At 42.4% G+C, this 18,680-nt stretch overlaps 1 pseudogene; it reads right to left on the reverse strand.

Moving 5' to 3' along the window:
- Window positions 1-17,949, reverse strand: part of LOC111959427 (electrogenic aspartate/glutamate antiporter SLC25A12, mitochondrial-like) — a 19,532-nt pseudogene extending 1,583 nt beyond the window's left edge.
- Window positions 17,950-18,680: the final 731 nt, after the last annotated feature.

The raw sequence follows: 18,680 nt of genomic DNA on the forward strand, positions 1-18,680 counted from the left end.
ACAATGTTAATGTGGAATCATCAACATCAAATGAGTTAAGTAGTGTCGACATCTGGTCTCTTTAGTCCAGGTTTAGACTACTGTACTGAATATTCTACTGTAATTCATATTTTCCAATATGTTTGACCCGGATGGTGTCGAGGGTAATTGCAGTGGTTGAGGCAGCCGCTGTGGCTATGGGATCATCTGGCCTGGGAGCTCCAGTGGATTATTGTTGGCTGGCTGTGAGCCTCAGCCAACCCACAGAGGAGCCTGGCGGTGTGGTGGGTCACAGAAGATGCCAGAAGGCCCCCAGGCAGCGCTGCTCCCCCGTGGTTTCCGCCGGGGCCCCCAGAGAGCTCCCTCCCAGGCCCAGCACACAGTCTCTCAGACACTCACCGAGACGGCATTAACATGGACCCGTGGTCTACTGGGCCCATCCACAGGGAGGAAGTCAGTCTCTTTTAACAAGCTCCATATTGTCTGCTTCTCATTAAAATATGGACCATGAGCACATTACTCGAGATGTAAGTAAACCCACAAGAACTTGGAAAAGAACAGTGGCAAAGCATAAACCCCCCTAATTTTCTGTTGGTTGTTGGCAGCCGTGGTCTCTGCATGTTAAACACTGTTTTGGAAAGACATAATATGATTGTAATAGTCAGTAGGGAATCTAGCTAGTCATCCTACTGCATACTGTGCCTTCTCACCAGAACTCTCATATAACTTGTGTAATATATAATATCTGCATTGTTACACAGTCATACAGTTTGTATTGTTCAACATCCCAGCAACATAAGCTGCCCTTTGGGGTGACATCATGCAGRGGTGGTTGAGTTAGGCTATAACAGAGGTTTTAAGAGGTGATGTGTGAGTGGTGCTGCGATGTAGAGGTGTTTACCCACCTTGTAAAGGCCAAAGAGGCCCAGGTCCCTGACCACGGTCAGGGCACCGACCCTTCGGGACGTGGTGATCTCTCCGGCCACCTGGAGACGGATTTTGACTATCTCCAGAGGGTTGGTGAAGATCACCTGGGAGCCTCCGGCCTGCAGGACACAACCCAGGTTAAGGGTGAGAAGCAACAGTACATGTCACAGAGCACCAGTAACAGCAATGTTATAAGATCTTAGTTCTCAATCCGTCGAACCACTTGAATACACTATTTCTGTCTTACTCACTTTCCGTCTCACAAATAAATCTAGATTTACAATGCTAAACTTAAATTGTCAAATGAAAGTACTCACTTATAGTAATTCAATCCTTTATTTATTTTTTACTTGTGTCCTATGATTAAGGGGTCAGCCCGTGGTGAGGATGATAATGAGTTATGGTGCCTTAGTATTTCACCCCAATAAGCATTTTCAAATTAGCTTTGTAAACTKAAACACAAAAGACACTCTTTTCTAAAGCCAATGTCGCGCTGTCAGAAAGTGGCCTTGATGGGAGCAGGAGAAACAAGCAGGCATTGAGGGAGGAAACAGTGKGGTAAGGGAAAGACAGGCGTGGTGTGAGGAGAAGCYTGGCTCAAGGCTGGAAGGCCCTGACCYCGGCACCAGCCCTCTGCCCCTTCCCTCTCCCCCAGGCACCTCCTGTGGAGGGCCTCGCCCCGCACACTTCCCCAATTCACTCCACTCCCAGGGGAGAGYGCTGACTCACCCTGCTCTGCTCAGGGCCAAGACAGGGATGCCCCAGGGCACAGCCCCTCTGACTCAGGGACATTTATCACCCTCTCCAAATCTAATCAGSCCCGTGGAAGCCTGGTGACACAGAGGGCAGGGCTCCTATCTGTAAACATCCGAGCGCTGTCCTAAAAAAAGCTCAGGCACGTTTAGTCATTTTCAAAGTGGAAGGGGAATATCCGCTACTCTGAAGATTTATGCATTCATCCCTCTGTCGCTATCTCCCTTATATTCTACACTTATTATTTCAGTCAGTCAGGATAACATTACAGTCCATCTCAAAAAACTAGCAGAACATTTGCCCCTTTACAACAGGGTTATTCAACCAGGGGTCCGGGGACCCCTAAGTACTGCAGGGGGTCTGTGAATGTTTTTATGAATATCGCTAGCAACAACAGAACACATTTTTTTCTCTTTTTACACGCCTACAGTAAAAAAGAGGAGAATGCAGGATCTTCTTTGTAATGATGTGAACTTTATTTCTCTACTCCTAATATTGAGCAAATTACACTCACTGGAATATTTGACATTGGTTTTGAAAAAGCACACACAAATAGGCTACTAGTGTGGCAAGTGTTGCTGGCTACCGCTAAGCTTTCTTGACTTGGCCATTCATTTTTTGCCAACACATGGCTAACCAGCTAAACAGATGCTCTTTTACCAAAAATATATTTGGAGTTACCTTTCTAGCTAGTATGTTAGAGTTAGAGTTTACACTTCCTCTTCCAATTATAATGTGGGGAGGTCAAAATAATGAAACTGTCTACCAAATCTATTCATTTTAAAATGTTGATTCTTCTCCTTGCCAATATCATTCACCTAATGATAAGACAAGATATGTGATTACTTTTGTGGTAACATATGGTGGGGTCCMTGGGCAAGAAAAGGTTGAAGACCCCAGCTCTAMAACGTGAAACTACTTTACATAAAGACCATGTTCATCAGATGAAGAAATTAATACTATGGGGAAAATCTCACAAACATGAATATCAATGCTTATATAATACATTAGGGAAGATAATATTGCAGGGTGGAGTCCTATAACAAAAAAGCTATAGGGTTCATGCTATGCTAGTTGTTGTACTTGTATGGTGTATGGACCTGTGGGCCAATGGCAGATCAGGCCTCAGGTATGTGCAGTCCTGTCAAACTCAATCACAGTGAGGTAGAGCCAGCTCCATCCCATGGCCCTCCAGCCCTTCTTCCTCCAATTACAGGCTGACAGGGGTCATAACCCCACAGACCCTGCCCTCCGTAGGCAACCTGCAGGCTCTCCTCCCCGCCCTGTCTGTTTCGTTTCACTTGGACTCATTTAGTAGAGAGGTAGGCAGAGGGAATTGCGCGCTTTTTAACCAATGCACTCACCAAACGTTAGTGTGCCWAATTAGCACGCTGAGGTAAAAATAGTCCATTCACAGGCATCATTTCTCAAATTGTGCCCAATTATAGGGTTCAGAGACCAAAGAGCACCTTTCTATTCATCCCCCCTACTTATTTAGGATGTCAATACACTGGTGGGACGCTTGATTTAGAGATTACATTTATATACAACAACTCAATATCCATAATTCAAATTGAAAAGGAAAAGCTTATAATTGTAGTTTCAGATCAGTCAGAAAGAATTAAGCTAAACCTTGAAGTTGAAGGGAGTTTGAAAACCACAACAATTTCCCCCGTTCTTGGCTCAATGTCTGGAATTCAAAATGTACACCCATGAGATGCAAATGTTCATAAAACTGAAAGAGAACATCTTACAGAATGTTTTAGTTTCAACAAAAATCTTGTTCCACTTACCCCACATTCAAGGTCAATTAGATTTATGCGAGTCAATGAAGCAGCTGCCAAGGCTTTCCCTTCGCTTTGCATGAAGCACAAGAGTATTTTCAGCCCTCACTCTGTGTATGGACAGACTGTCTATAGGAAGACATCCTCGCGCCAATACTTACAGTTGCACCAGCCAGGACTTCTGCAAACAGGGGAATGGTGTTGTCCTCTGTGGTGAATTTGTCTCTTACAAAGTCATTCATCTGTAAGACGAGAAGAGAATCAGACAAGCACAATGCGCACTTACGAAGAAAGAAATACTCCAAGGAGAATGACAATGAGTGCATCTGGTCACCTCTTGGATTTTGGAAGACGTATTGTATTTTCTGTGCGATGGTATTCATGTTTGACACACAACGTTTCCTTACTGTGCAATGAAAGTGAARGCACTCTAAGGGAAATGATTGTAATGACTTGCCGTGAGTTTGATCGCTTTCTCCGGGGCAACACCGATAAGCTGTGGTACGAGACCTGCAAAAACAGTATTCATGGATGGAGTCCATTTAGATTACCTGACAGTGGAAGACACTGACTGGAAATGAATAATTCCATTGACAGTCCATACAATGACATCAGCATGGTTCTTGTCTGGGTAAAATAAACAATCAATATTTACAGGTACAGCTGATGCATCTGACGCAGCAAACGATAATGCCTCCCATTCAAATGAACAAAAATATCAAATATGACACTGGCAGTTGTATGGGATCAGCATTGTTGTGGCCTGATCCCAGTGTGGTGTGGAACAGAGAGAGCTGTGTGGCCCTGGTGGTGGTGGTGGTGGTGGTGGTGGGGGGGGGGCAGTGCTATAGCGCTTGATAACCACCATACTGTTTCACCGTCCGTCCTTCAGTGAGCCAGATAAAACTTCTGAAGGAGCGAGTGAGTGACTGCTCATGGTATGCAGCCAGAAAACCGTCAAGCGTGTCTGTCTCTCGGTCAATCCCCCTCTCATCAGTGTGGAAAGATAAAGAGGGAGGGGGAGAGCCAAGCAGAGAGGATAAACAAAGAGCTGCAGTGGCGGAGGCAGCAGTAGATGGCAGTCTTGACTTCCTTCGTCTGAGAGCCCTCTCACAGTGGGAGTGTTACATTTCACAAGCCTTCAGCACCGTTATCACTACACTGGAAAACATGGATCTGACAGTACTACATGAATTCTGTTTGCGTTTTTCCTCTGGGACGTTTTCAGCTAGCTAGGTAATGACAATGTGGCCCTCTTTGGAATTGGTGAATTTAGAACATGAAGGCAAAAGTTTCTGCTGTTATGCAAACCATGCGGATGATGATACYGGCAGAACAACATAACCTGTTTTGGAGGACCCGATGACCATATCTAGAATTACATCATAGAAACACATTCACCAGGCTTCAGTTTATACCTCTGTAGAATCCAAAGAATCCCTCATATCGGAGCACCTTCTTGGCACAGTCGAAGCTGTTCTTGTACATGAGCTCTCCTACGAAGGAGCTGGTGGAGCGCTGGTTCTGCATACGGGTCTTCACCAGGTCAATGGGGTACACAGCCGTCGCACCCGTTGGCTGAAAATCCACACCATCAACAAACAGATTCCCCACCATCAACATACATGTATTCACACCATCAACAATACTGTATTCACCACACATTCAACACAATACTGTATTCACCAACACATCACACAAACATACTGTAATTTCACACCATCAACATACCTGTATTCACACCATCAAACTACTGTTTCACACCATCAAACAAACTGTATTCACCACCATCAACATACTGATTACAGCCATCAACAAACTGTATTTCACACCATTCAACATACTGTATTCACGCCATCAACAAACTGTATTCACACCATCAACAAACTGTATTCACACCATCAACATACTGTATTCACACCATCAACATACTGTATTCACACCATCAACATACTGTATCCACACCATCAACATACTGTATTCACACAATCAACATACTGTATTCACACCATCAACATACTGTATTCACACCATCAACATACTGTAATCACACCATCAACATACTGTATTCACACCATCAACATACTGTATTCACACCATCAACATACTCTTCTTGGTGATAATGTTCTATGATGTTCATATATTCACAGCAAATATTTGTATCCTTATTTAACCATTTAGCAGACAGTTTTTAGGTACTAAAGATTGGTTAGTATAGCTAAAGATTGGTGTTTTATTGTTTTGCTGTGGGCATATAAACAAGAAAAACAGTCATTAGGCCTAGACAGAGTATTGACTATGGAGTCTGTGGGAGAGCCGTTGTGTAGATTGTGTCTACTATCTGAGGAGGAAAGCCCATGCAGCAGGTTGCCCTAAAGCAGCTCTTAGCCACAGCGGCTTGTCATGTCTTGTCGCTGACATCAAAGGCCTTGTAATGACTCTGGCTCTCAAGCATGCAGAGGGTGACACCCTTCGTCAGCAGGAGAGGTTGAGAAAGGTCTCATCATCGCCATGGAGATGCACCGTTTTCCCTCAACTGTCCATTGATCATTCAGAGCTGATCACCTTCCTCGGCTGCTGGTTCAAAGACCGACAGCCCACACAGACATAGGTCTTAGGAAGTTGCATGTTGGTTGCACACACACCACACACACACCACACACACACACACACACACACACACACACACACACACACAACACACACACACACACACCCACACACACACACACACACACACACACACACACCACAACACACACACACACACACAACCACCACATACACACACACACACACACCTCTCATCGTCGCTTTCTCTCTCTCCGTCTGTGCCTATCTCAATGGCTGTCATGTCAGAGGTTCCTTGTATCAGTTCCTCCCAGTGTAATTAGACGGAGATTCCAGAGCGGTTCCGGAAGATTTGTGTCATTCCAAAGCTCCGGCTCCAAAGACAGCCTGGAGCCACCAGTGGCACAGCAGCACAATGCGGGAGCCTCAGATCAGAGCACCTCTCCCTGCAGCACAATGGGCTGACCCGGCCCCAGGGACTCAGTGCGCCAGTCTGACCGGCTTGGGTTACCCCTCAGTGGGCCGGGGGCTCTTCCGCAGACATGTCACTCACCTCCAGCGAGTGCGCCCAGACCGAACCTGTAAGCAGACTCTGCAGCCTGGAGCAAGACAGACCGATGTGGATCCCCGTGAGCTTGCTGTGGAGGGAGAAAAGACGGGGGATCAGAACACCAGGAATGAATCGACTTCTATTAAACTGTAGTGAACCAGATACATTGTGGAAAGAAAAATGTTATGGACCACTCAACAGAGGAGGGAAGCTATGGAATGTAGACATCTCGTCGTAGTATAAGTCTTATTCATAAGCCAGTATTGTATGTCACTACATAGACACTCTGGCTACGGATACAGTACATGGCTGTGTAGGAGAACTTTCCAGAACTATCCATTGATTACGGTGAAGCTAGTGAGAGGTTGGAGGCTTCAGGCTTAGTTGATTTTCTTTCAACTAAGCATGATTTTGCGTTATCTGCCTGATCTCTGGTTTTGTTCTTGATGTTGAAAGTGGAGACCCTTTATTTTCTCTGTGGTGCCGCGTAACAGATTAATCTCACAAGCCCTTCCCATGTAAAGATACGTATCTACATTCATTATTACACCGTCTAAGTAACAGTTAGAGTGTGTCTGCCCTCCTTGGGGCAGTGAGCAACATCTCCCAGATCAGGACCATCCACCTCCCCAGCTGCTTTCACTGAAGGCAGCATGCTAATGAGATCGAGGCCTTGATCAAAGGGTTTAAGCAATTACCCTACTTCCACAAAGGGCCAGACCTGAGAACACCAACATGTTGTCTTGTCTTTCCTTTTCCCCCAAAACCACATTCCAGACCTCTAAGCAGAAGTCCYGGAGCGTGAGTGGACCAAGGCCAGACCACAGTCTGATTTACAGAACTGTGTCGTCCGGAAAGATAGGAACTATTTCCGCCTCCAGGAGCCACATCTCTCCAGCACTCTCACTGTGCTCCTAGCCTCCTACTCTTAACAGACTTAGCCAGRGGCTTCATACACCAGCAGACCCCTGAAAAGCCATCCTGATAAAAGCTTCCCAGATATGTGATAGCGTCTGATGTATATGTCCACACTGAATAAAATGGGACAGGCTTTTAGAAAAAGGGAACATTGCAACAATCCATTCCTCTTTTGTACCTATAATTGGGAGGGGGGGTGGACTTTTATCCTAGGTGTCCGTAATGCACATTCACAAAGGAAGAGAAAACATCAGCACTCGGCTAATTCCATCATCAAACACTCCCTTTCGTTGCTCTCTAATGAGAAGTGGGAGAAGAAGGTATGCAGTAGTTAAAAGGAAGCAAGTAAGCTCCATGTGGACAGTCAGTCAGGCAGGGTACCTGTCTTTGGATCTCAGCCAGGTGGTATGGGAGTGCGCCCTCCTCCAACGGTGCTATCCTCTCGATGTCCGCCAAGTTGAGCTTTCTTCAGAACAGCAGGGGAGAATCACAACGTTACGCCAGGAAAACCAAACACAGCGTCCCTCACACGGAGGTGATGCAAGATTTTCCACAGACATTTTACGGCCTTATAACTTCAGGTTATTGCAGCTTTAATATGCGTTTGTATACACAACAGACAAACAAAGCTGGATATATGCCCACAACTTAAGCAGTAAATAAAGCTGTCTTAATGCCAGCGATACACAGATATTCCCCACTGGCCCAACGCATCGKAAAGTCTGTATCCATGCTTACGTTTCTCTTGTAAATCAACTAGTGGAGCCACAGTTGTTAAACTGAATGGGCAATAATTTACATCCAATAAATATAGATGTAACTTTTTTTCCATTCACAGATTCATCAGAAAAAGCTATTTAAAAATAAATGTGTTAAATATATTGAATTCATGTGGAGGACAGTAATTMAATATTTGGCAGCGCAAATGCCATGTTGTATGCGTGTGAGTAAAAAGTACAAAGCAGCRGTGATGTGTCACTGAGACTGGAGAGAGTTTGAACCTYACCCAGAATGAGCGTGGAGGCCAGAGAGCTGGTACAGGATGTCAATCTCCATTGGATTGATCTGACCAAACTTGTTGGCAGCACTAACAAACTCCTCTGTGGAACAATACGGAACAGAGGAAGGCATGTTATGTAAGAAAAACCAGGCAAGGGTCACTTATTAAGACTAGGGATGTAGAGATACAGTGGGTAGGTAGGCCTGCTGCAGGGGTATCCAACCACATCAGCAGTACACGACAAAGGTGAAAGGGAAAATATAACATAGATAACTATCAGAACARGTCAACTATCAATACCACAGATCTAAGGGAACAGACTAAACTAATAAAAYATCATATTACAGTGTTCATTTACCTTATTTACTTAGAGCTAAGGRAAAATGATCGTGTGTTTCCTGACACCATTCTGTCAAGAGAGGTGAAACACCCATGATGGTACTGCACAGGCTCAGTTCATGTCAGAAATCACATTTCCTCAAATTAGGCATGAGCAGGAGTAGGCTACAGATGTAGAATCTTAATTTGATCAACCTGTTGAAGGAGAACTTTCATGCAAAGCAGGACACTTAAAATGTGTAGTGTTTTTTTTGTTTTAAAAAGGTTTCTGAAGTTTGACATTTCCACTTACAAATTTAAGACTTATTTTTCTTTCAATTTACCAACCCCTATAAAAAATGTCMATGAATTACAATCCACACAATTATTCGCATTTCCTGTTGCTGCAGGATTATTTCCTGCCGTAGCAAACTGGCTCAAATTTAGATCCTACATGTGTACCTTTGGTGACGAGGGTATCCTTGTATGTGCCAGCTAGTGTGCTGTAAATCTTGCGGATCAGCTCCATGTTGTTAAGGAGGGCGTTGAAGGCATTGAAGTAGGAGAAGCTCACCATGTGGGAAGTGCTGCCTCCAGCCGCCTATGGCGAGAGGAACAGACACTGTGAGGTCTCCTCATGCATGCTGTGCCCATACAATCATCTCATGTTGAAACTGGGAGACCATAGCGGTCTCTRACTCACTGAGACCAGGTTCTCCTCCACAAACGGGGTGAGCATATGGTGGCGGATGGTGGCCATTATGTCGCTGAAGTCCATGGCAGAGATGGTACCGCTCTTGCTCTTATCCTTCTGGGCGAAGGCCTGGCGGGCATGCTCCAACTGCAGCTCCTACAATGAGAGGAAAGGGTGTATGTTTGAACAAAATATCCAAAGAGCAGGCTCCTGTGACATAGACGCATCAGATTACCTGGGATGAAATGGAACATTGGAAAAAAACACGACATTATGTTGGATGATGTCGGACGMTGTTTTGGAGCATGTGGAAGCATTAGATGTGACAGTGTTAGACCCTGGCTCTTGTAATCATCGCTGTCTCTCAGGAGTCTAATAAAAACCATGTCCCCCCGAAGTCTGATCCCAGGCCTGTGCAGGAGAGCAGGCAGGTGTGTCAGGAGGAGCACGGGGATGATTCAATAGTACAGCCATGCAATCAGAGGGGAAGCAGGGGGGCCACTGCCCCAGGGTCAGCTCTGCTGTCAAAGCTGATCACATACTAGCAGCGGATACCTCTCATCTATATACATAACTCATTGTGCCATAACAGAATACAGTGCATCATGCTAACTTTTTTTCTATACGATACACTTTTACTCCATATCTTGTAAGAGTTGGGGATTACTTTGATAACCAAATGCAGGTACAGATGTAGGATCTTAATTCAAGCCAGTTTGCTATAGCAGGAAAATAGTCCTGCAGCAACAGGAAATATTAATTATTATGTGGATTATAATAAATWGAAWTTTTTTGTAGGCGCTGATACACTTTTCGTTAGGGCAAATYAAGTCTGACACTTTAAAGTGGAAATTACAAACTTTAGAAAGCCTTTTTAAACCTCAAATATACTACAGGTTTGCATTTCCTGCTGTGCAGGAAAATTCTCAGCAACAAAAGAGTGATCACATTAAGATCCTACATCTGTCCAGTACTAAGACGCTGCACTACAGATGGATACTGTAGCACATAAGACCCACATTACAGGCACTGTTTATTTTCCTTGTATACAAACAGTAACTTTTTTTTATTGCAGTTAGACTGGAACAATGTAACCTCCACGAGGTGGCAGAACTTATTCTGTTAAATTTTTTTTTTTGTTTTGTTTACAACTACGTTAGATTGAGCTGAATCACGTTCAAGAATGTGTACGCTGGAAACAACGTTGCAAAACGTTAGCAGCGAAATAACAGCTAAACCAAATGTTGGTTCGAAAGAAAAGGGTCCCAAACAAGAGTCCTTGACGCATTGGTGGGAACCCTTAGTMAACCATGATCCACCGCAAACTGCTATGAGGCTTTACACACAGTAGAGTAGTGGAACCACAGCCAAGTMATTCCAACTCCCAGACCACCCAGCTTCATCTGAGCCCACAAACCCCTTCCCTCCAAACCAGCTACGTCCACAGCCATACTACTGCTTTTATGGCTCATATAATACTCACATACATACCACACCCTGTTTTGGGGATTACTTATATTTGTTACAACTTCAATACGTTACATAATGGTGTGTTTATTATGCTATTATAATCGGACCATTTCTATCTAAACCGTGATAGAAGAATTGCCTCCAACATGTAAGTTATAAAAAATAAAAAAACATGTATTTGTACTGTTCATATGGTGGCTGGTAATGTCCATGCCTATACTGTACCTGCAGAAACTGGGTGAACTCCAAGTAGCTGAGGTTCTTCTTTCTGTCACTGCCAAAGTGGAGCCTGACGAACTCACAGTCCCAGTTGAAGGGGATGTGGTGGTGCACTGTGGTCTGGCTGAAGATGTCCCGCACATTGGCTGCCAAATGAAAGATTGATGAGTAACATCAAGAGATTGAAAGAAAAACTAAAAAACATACAGTGTTATGTCCTCATCTCATTTCTGAGAACCTACAAATCCAATCGATATGCACAGAGGGAATACGGCCTTGCTGACAATCCCATCGCCTTCATATTGTGTGAGTTCTAAGCATATTTAGGACACTGTGTCTGAGCACTGCCTTCATTTTCTATCGCCTTCATGGGGGCCCGTGCTGCACAATGAGCATTGTAACCAATCTTTTGTCCCTGTTTTTGTKACACGCTGGATTGATTTCTCCCCCTGTAAAATGTGACTTATTATGAGGTGGTATTACCCACAGCTGCTCAGAGCTGACACTATTCTTCTCTTAGAAGACACCTCTAGAATAGAAGCTGCAGTCTCCAGAAGCCCAGTATAGAGAGACACATTAGCGCACGAACTGAATACACACTAAGCACACATGAGAGACCTAGATTTATTTTCTACACTGAAAACGGCTATACAGCAACTTTTTTGCACAAGGTCCTTAGTTATACATGCGATATATGACTCTTATATCATCCACTACTTGCATAGAAATGAGTCTTGCACAATGGGAGTGTGCCCATTAGCTATGACATGAAACAGACAGGACTGGGATGCAACAGGACGGACATCCCCACACACCAGGTCACTGGACATCCCCGTGTACATACCAAATGAGATGTCCCCTGTGCCAGTCTTGTCAAACAACTGAAAGGCAACTATGAAAAGGGCATCCGGGACACACAGAACCGATTCAAAGGCCAGAAACTCCTGGAAAGAGATCAGTCTGTTTGGACAAGAAAGAAAGAGTCCTATCTGAAAAAAAGAAATTTCTCTGCAAATCCAAAGGTACATCAGGAACCCTTAATTTGAGCACASAAATAACTGTAGCCTACCTGTATCATTTACATACAAGAGAGCAAAAGTAACAGTCGATAAAACAACCACTTTTAGATTTTGGAGCATTTTGTTTTCAAGAAAAGTTCAAGTGCTGTATAACAATTTATTTTACTCATGTTTATTATATGCTCTACAGTCTATGGTGTAGATAGGAACTTGCTGTTTAGTGGTATTTAAACGAGATGCTATCTCCAGTCTTTGGCATTATGCAAATAATATGTCCGCTTATCTTATCAGGTGGATATTCAATAAAACAAACATGGGAACTAAACAACAGATCCATATGGTTATTCAGGCAATGTGAACAACCTTGTGATGAATCATTAACCACTTTCTCCTTGTGACTGATTTCTCTTTACCAAGCCGTGTCTATGCCAATACAGATGTAGGATCATAATTTGAKCCAGTTTGCTACAACAGGATAATTCTGCAGTAACAGGAAATGTGAATTATTATGTGGATTATAGCGCTGAAATGGTCACCGGTTTCACGACAAACCACGGTAAAATTCACGACGATTAGTATTACCGTTTAAAATTTGAATTATCATAAAAACCGTGTTTGATTACCATGGTTTGAAAAACTCACTGTAAATATTGCCCAGCATCATCCAAAGTTAGCAACAGTCTGACGCAGGCGCAGCATGCAACGTGGGTTTTGTTTTGTGTGAAAACATGGCGGAAGGCAGTGACAGCGCTCGGGAGATTTTTCAGCCTTCTAAGAGGACTAAATCTGAAGTGTGGTCGTATTTTGKGTTTTACAAGAGTGCTGAGGGAAACTTAATCGAAGATGGTCACCCGGTCTGCAGAACATGCAAAAACAAATTGCTGCGAAAGGGGGCAGCACTTCAAATCTCTTGAGTCATCTTCGTGATGACCACCCACTACTTTATAGCGAATGCAAGGTAAGTTAACTTTTAGCTCAATGCATGATGTGGGGACTTCGGAATGGGGGAAAATGTCATGGTTTGTCTGTCTAACTTGCTAATAGCTTGTCAATAACGTAAACTGAAGCTTTCAGTGTTACCTACTCTTGTAAAAACACTACACGTTGTTCTGCTGCTGTATGCGTCATGTGTCTGCAGACTATTCGCCCATTGCACACGATAACACGTTATGTAGTTTAGTCACCCAACCAACATATTTTGATCATTTAAAATACGGCAGACGTCGACTTGGTTGTAAAAGTGTTCCAACAGGAGAAACACTGTAGACTCCTATACAAGCCTCCTGTATTTATGTAAATTGTTGCGCTCACTGCATTTACTATCACTGTCTTCTTAAGACTCATTTGTTTTTATGTAAATTGTGCATGGGGTCATTGCATATGTGTGTGTGTGTGYGTGTGTGYGTGYRTGYGTGYGTGYGTGYGTGTGTGYGTGTGTGTGTAAGTGAATAATTATAATTATAATTAGAACGTTTACAACACCAATAATAATAATACATTTGCTATTTCCTTGTTCACAGAGTGGGCGTGTAGCAGGCAAACCCAGTGATGCTACTAGTCCCTCCTCATCTACAGTTGTGACACAGAMACTCCAGCAAGCATTTAAAAGSCAGGCTGCTTATGCACCCACATCAAAAAATGTTCAAGATCTCACRGCAGCCCTTTCATATTACATTGCAAAGGACATGATGCCATTTCAAATTGTTGAGAGGCCTGGCTTTCTGAGGCTGATGAAGGTTACMGTGCCTCACTACAAAGTGAGTGCTGCTAATGTTATTTGTTGTTTGTTTATTTGATTTGCTTACTTAAGGTTGTGTTCATTAAAACCTGCACTAGGGAAACTTTTACCTCTCATGGCCACATGGTGCCATCTTTAATGTTAATGTTATTATTGTAATGTTTATGCACATAAAAAGTGCATAGTGCTGCTAATTTTATTTGTTGTTGTTGGTTTTCACATATCAAAACTTGGTGAAATGATTTCAGTGTGTGTATCAGTACTTTTTGAAAATTTCCAGCACATTTTAACAATAATAATACTGATAACCGTGATCATTTGGTCACTATAATTGTGATATGACATTTTCATACCGTTTCMTCTCTAGTGGAYTATAATTAATKGACATTTTTGTAGGGGTTGATACATTTTTCATAAGGGAAAATCAGGTCTGAAATTTCAAAGKGGAAGTTATTAACTTCAAAAGGCTTTTTAAACCACAAATACACTGCACGTTTTACATTTCCTGAATTGCAGGAAAGTTCTCCTGCAACAGGGTGATCAAATTAAGATCCTATATCTGTACATGTAACATTTTGAACCACAGTGTGTATCGCAGGGTTACATTGGATTCTTGTAGATAGTGAAACTGTCATCAAAATGCTAGTGTTAGTCTCAATTCCATTTCCGCTGTATGATGTCTTGTAGAAACTCTTGTTAACCCATTCTGTATCAGGGTCACTAATGTTGAAGATTATCTACCTCAGACGTAGTGGAAGTCGACTTACCCATCCTTGCTGGTGTCGGCTACTCCAGCGATCAGCTGCACAGTCTTGCGATTGTGGTCGGGCTGGTTGTGCAGACCCAGGAAGTTCTGCACAAAGTCCCTGGGGGACATGTAATGCTCCCCGTCCTCAACCACACTGGCATGCTGAAGGGAGACAAAAGACCCAGATGAGTGTAAAATGTAAATGCTCAGAAAATCAATATAAAATTCATACTCTTACAAAACTCCATGCCTGGAGTCACTGTTCCCTCAACACCTACTGTATCTGACAACACTTACAGTAACTTTACTTCTGACAATAATGATTTGTTCAGACAACCTGATGCAGTGTGTCTGTGGTTCTATCTTGATTTTGTCTCCATGGTTATACTTTGATTCACATTATGTGCTTCTAGACATTCCATCAATGCTAGGCAAAAAGACCATAGTTCAAAACAATCTAGTTCTCGCAATTCATTGTGTTCCAGTAATGTATTTGAGTTGTTCAGTGAATAAACAGATAGAGAACTTCAGCTACTWGCTTTCAAAACACTTCAATAAAGTATCAAGCTGTATTATTACCTTCATAGATAGAAATCGTTTTTCTTTTTTTTTTACCCACAACGACACAGCACAAGATGTAGCATATCWAGTCATCAAGGCAACAAAGCTTCACAAACCACTATCATGTTAAGTGTCACAATCATGTATGGAKATAAGTGCAATGCAGTATACTATATTTCATACACAATATGGGATGTTGTAAGTACAATGTAACAGATAAGTACTAKAGCAGCGTATAATGATATGTGTGACATTAGGGCTTCAGCTGTGGCATTGCAAGGGACTGCCAAGTCATCTGAAAAATATATTTCTAAATTAAGACACGGACAGTGATAATCAAATCCATGTATAACGTTACACATAATGTGCAATGAATGCATGCACACTGCTTAGAAAGGAAAAAGCAACAGCATTTATGTTGTTGCTGCTATGCTGCTGCTGCTGCAGAACATGCACCCCATGCACTGGTGGTGCTAAAACTGACCTCTAGTCTAGGCTTAAAAAACGAAAGGTCAGTTTTAGAGTCAGGTTTGGGTTACAAGCTGGAACAGAGATAGCTCAGGAAACACAAGCACTGCATGAACTGGCAGCATAAAGGCCAGGCTCTGGGTATACAGCCAAGCACAGGGAGAGAGAAAGTGAGTGAGCGAGAGAGAGAAGGGAGGTAGTGAAAGAGAGCGAGAGCGAGAGAGTGAAAAAGAAAGGAAGAAAGAGTGAGAGAGAAAGTAAAAGAGAGAGAAAGCGACCTTCACGAGGAATGCATGAGACCACATCTCACTGCACACTCTTGAGCTAATGTTTTAAGATAAAGTATTAATTCCAACCAACTTATTAACCCATTTATTCACTACATAATTTGCTATCAATCAATTTCAATCAATTTTATTTTATATAGCCCTTCGTACATCAGCTAATATCTCGAAGTGCTGTACAGACACCCAGCCTAAAACCCCAAACAGCTAGTAATGCAGGTGATAGAAGCTATCAATTTGCCTTCACAGTAAGCCTCAAGTGCTTCTTGATCAGATTAGGCAGATTGGACAAAATGGCCCCCTTTCATCCTTTAATTAACTAGCTATTTCACTGTGATATGTTTATTACTAACTACAGGTGCGTATTAAAACAGCTATGCCTAATATTAATTACAGGTGCATATTAAAACAGCTATGCCTAATATTAATTACAGGTGCATATTAAAAAAGCTATGCCTAATATTAATTGGGGTGCTTTCAGAATTAATCAGTGCAGTGTTGTATGAAGAAAGAAGGCGGTCCTAAAATAGCACTCGGTCAAATAAGGAGTCCCTCCCTTGTGCTGTCTGTTGCAAGAAGCATGTTTACCCTCCAAACAATGGCCTAACAGCCTTCTGCTTGTTACTATGTGTGGCTTTGTAAAGCACAAGAACGTATGTTTGAATCTTCCCGACATCTGAAGATCCAAGCATATGTCACACCCTAAAAGAAGTTAGGCAAGGAGAAATTCCTTGGTGAAGGGGATCCAGAATTAGTCCAAGTATTTGTGTGACCTTTCCTTGTAGTATTGAACAGTAAAGGCAGCACACTCAGTGTATCTCTCTCTCTCTGTGTGTGTGTGTGTGTGTGTGTGTGTGTGTGTGTGTGTGTGTGTGTGTGTGTGTGTGTGTGTGTGTGTGTGTGTGTGATAGAGAGAGAGAGAGAGAGTTAAATGATGGTCTCAGTAGGTCTCCTGGCAATAATATAATGTAAAACTTTTTTCAACTGTAGCTTTTCCATACTCTAGCTTTGCCATACAATCAAGGTTATAACCTTATATTATTAAAGACAATAAATTAAAAGATACATGCTATTTTAATGAATCCAATTACGGCTGCATTTAAGTAATCCAAGAATATAAATAATGACTATTTATGTGCCATAAAAATATTGGGTCCTCTGAATGAGTCTTACCTTCAGAAATATAGTCCTCAGTTCATTGGAATCGCCTCTTGCGGTTGTTTCCACCTAAAACATACAGTTGGAGTCATCAAATCCAAACCTTGATGAATGTGGTAATACAATGACAGTATGAGAATTCCATAGGACGCAACGACACTGCATAGGCTACAATAGAATAAAATAATTAATGCGGAGACAGCAATCGGTTGCTTGTCTTTGAAGTTTCGATGTTTGGAAAAGCAGTAATAGGCTACRGGACTCGTAGTCTACATTTGAATATCAGCCCTGCCACCAGCAACATAGTCGCCTTTGCCAATATAATTACTGAACCGCCTACTCGACCTTCACCACAATAAACGTGCTATACAATAAAAGTAGCGGAATAACTTCCATTAGATCAATACAAAATACACTGTAACAAGGTAAACATTACTCAATTCTCTCTCCAAGGCCGACTTGCCCACGAAAACATGCTGAAAGATGACCATTCTGTTCCTTTAAAAAAAAGCAATAATATATGCGTCCGCATCGGTAAGCTAGCGTCCATATCCAATAGAAATAAACAGTTTAAATACAGGTAATATTCATTTCTGATAAGAAATATTGACGGAGTCACCTTGACCGCCATGCTGAGTGTGACGTCACGTTGACTAGCAGTGCAGGCGCTTGGCTACTGTAGCCTATGATTGGGACATGACAGCATGACAATATTGAGGAAGACCTTAATGACAATGTATTTTAGGCAATACTGTAGCCCCGTACTGTAGCGTCGTGGTTTGCCTGTTGACGAGATACAGTGCAATGGGAGTGTTGCCAGCTGTCAGCAGAGTCTGGCACGATTCCTGCGCACGTGGCTCATATAAGGACATGATGCACTGCTGTGTGGTTTATATGTACCTGCAGATATTTTATAGCATGCATGCTCAACTTAAACAAATCATCAGAGGACTAAGCTATGCTAGCTGTGCACAGTGTAAAGCGACTCCTGTGTAAAAACCTATTTACAAATTATGCTGTCCAAAATGATTGTACATTTTTCATCATCTTAATGAAATGTGAGCTCGAGTGAGGTGCACTGAAGGTCAAATGTTGCATTACTATTCATGTCCATCCAGTATTCACGGACTAAGGGGATAAAAAAAATTAAATGAAGGACTTTGTGCACTTGGAATCTGAAATGTCATGAATAAATAACATTGAAAAGGCAACTGTCTGGCTTGTTTTCTCTTTGGTTTCATTATTTTCTTTCTCATAAAACCAAACACTGCTTTTWAAAAAATATTGCAAAAGAATATACTTTATTATCTGCTTTGTGCAGAACCTTTGTATAATAACGTTATGTTACCACAAGGATACAAAATGTATGAAGGTTAAAAGAGGAACACAGTCAAACCGCAAATGGCAATAAAATACATAAACAGACACAAACATATTGCAAAAATTCTTGACAGAAGATTAGAAAAGACAATTCTGCTTTCAACAGAAATATTCATAAAGGTTAGAGATCAAGCTGCATGT

The sequence above is a fragment of the Salvelinus sp. IW2-2015 genome, linkage group LG36 (assembly GCF_002910315.2).
Source record: "Salvelinus sp. IW2-2015 linkage group LG36, ASM291031v2, whole genome shotgun sequence".
In the NCBI taxonomy this organism is placed as follows: domain Eukaryota; kingdom Metazoa; phylum Chordata; class Actinopteri; order Salmoniformes; family Salmonidae; genus Salvelinus; species Salvelinus sp. IW2-2015.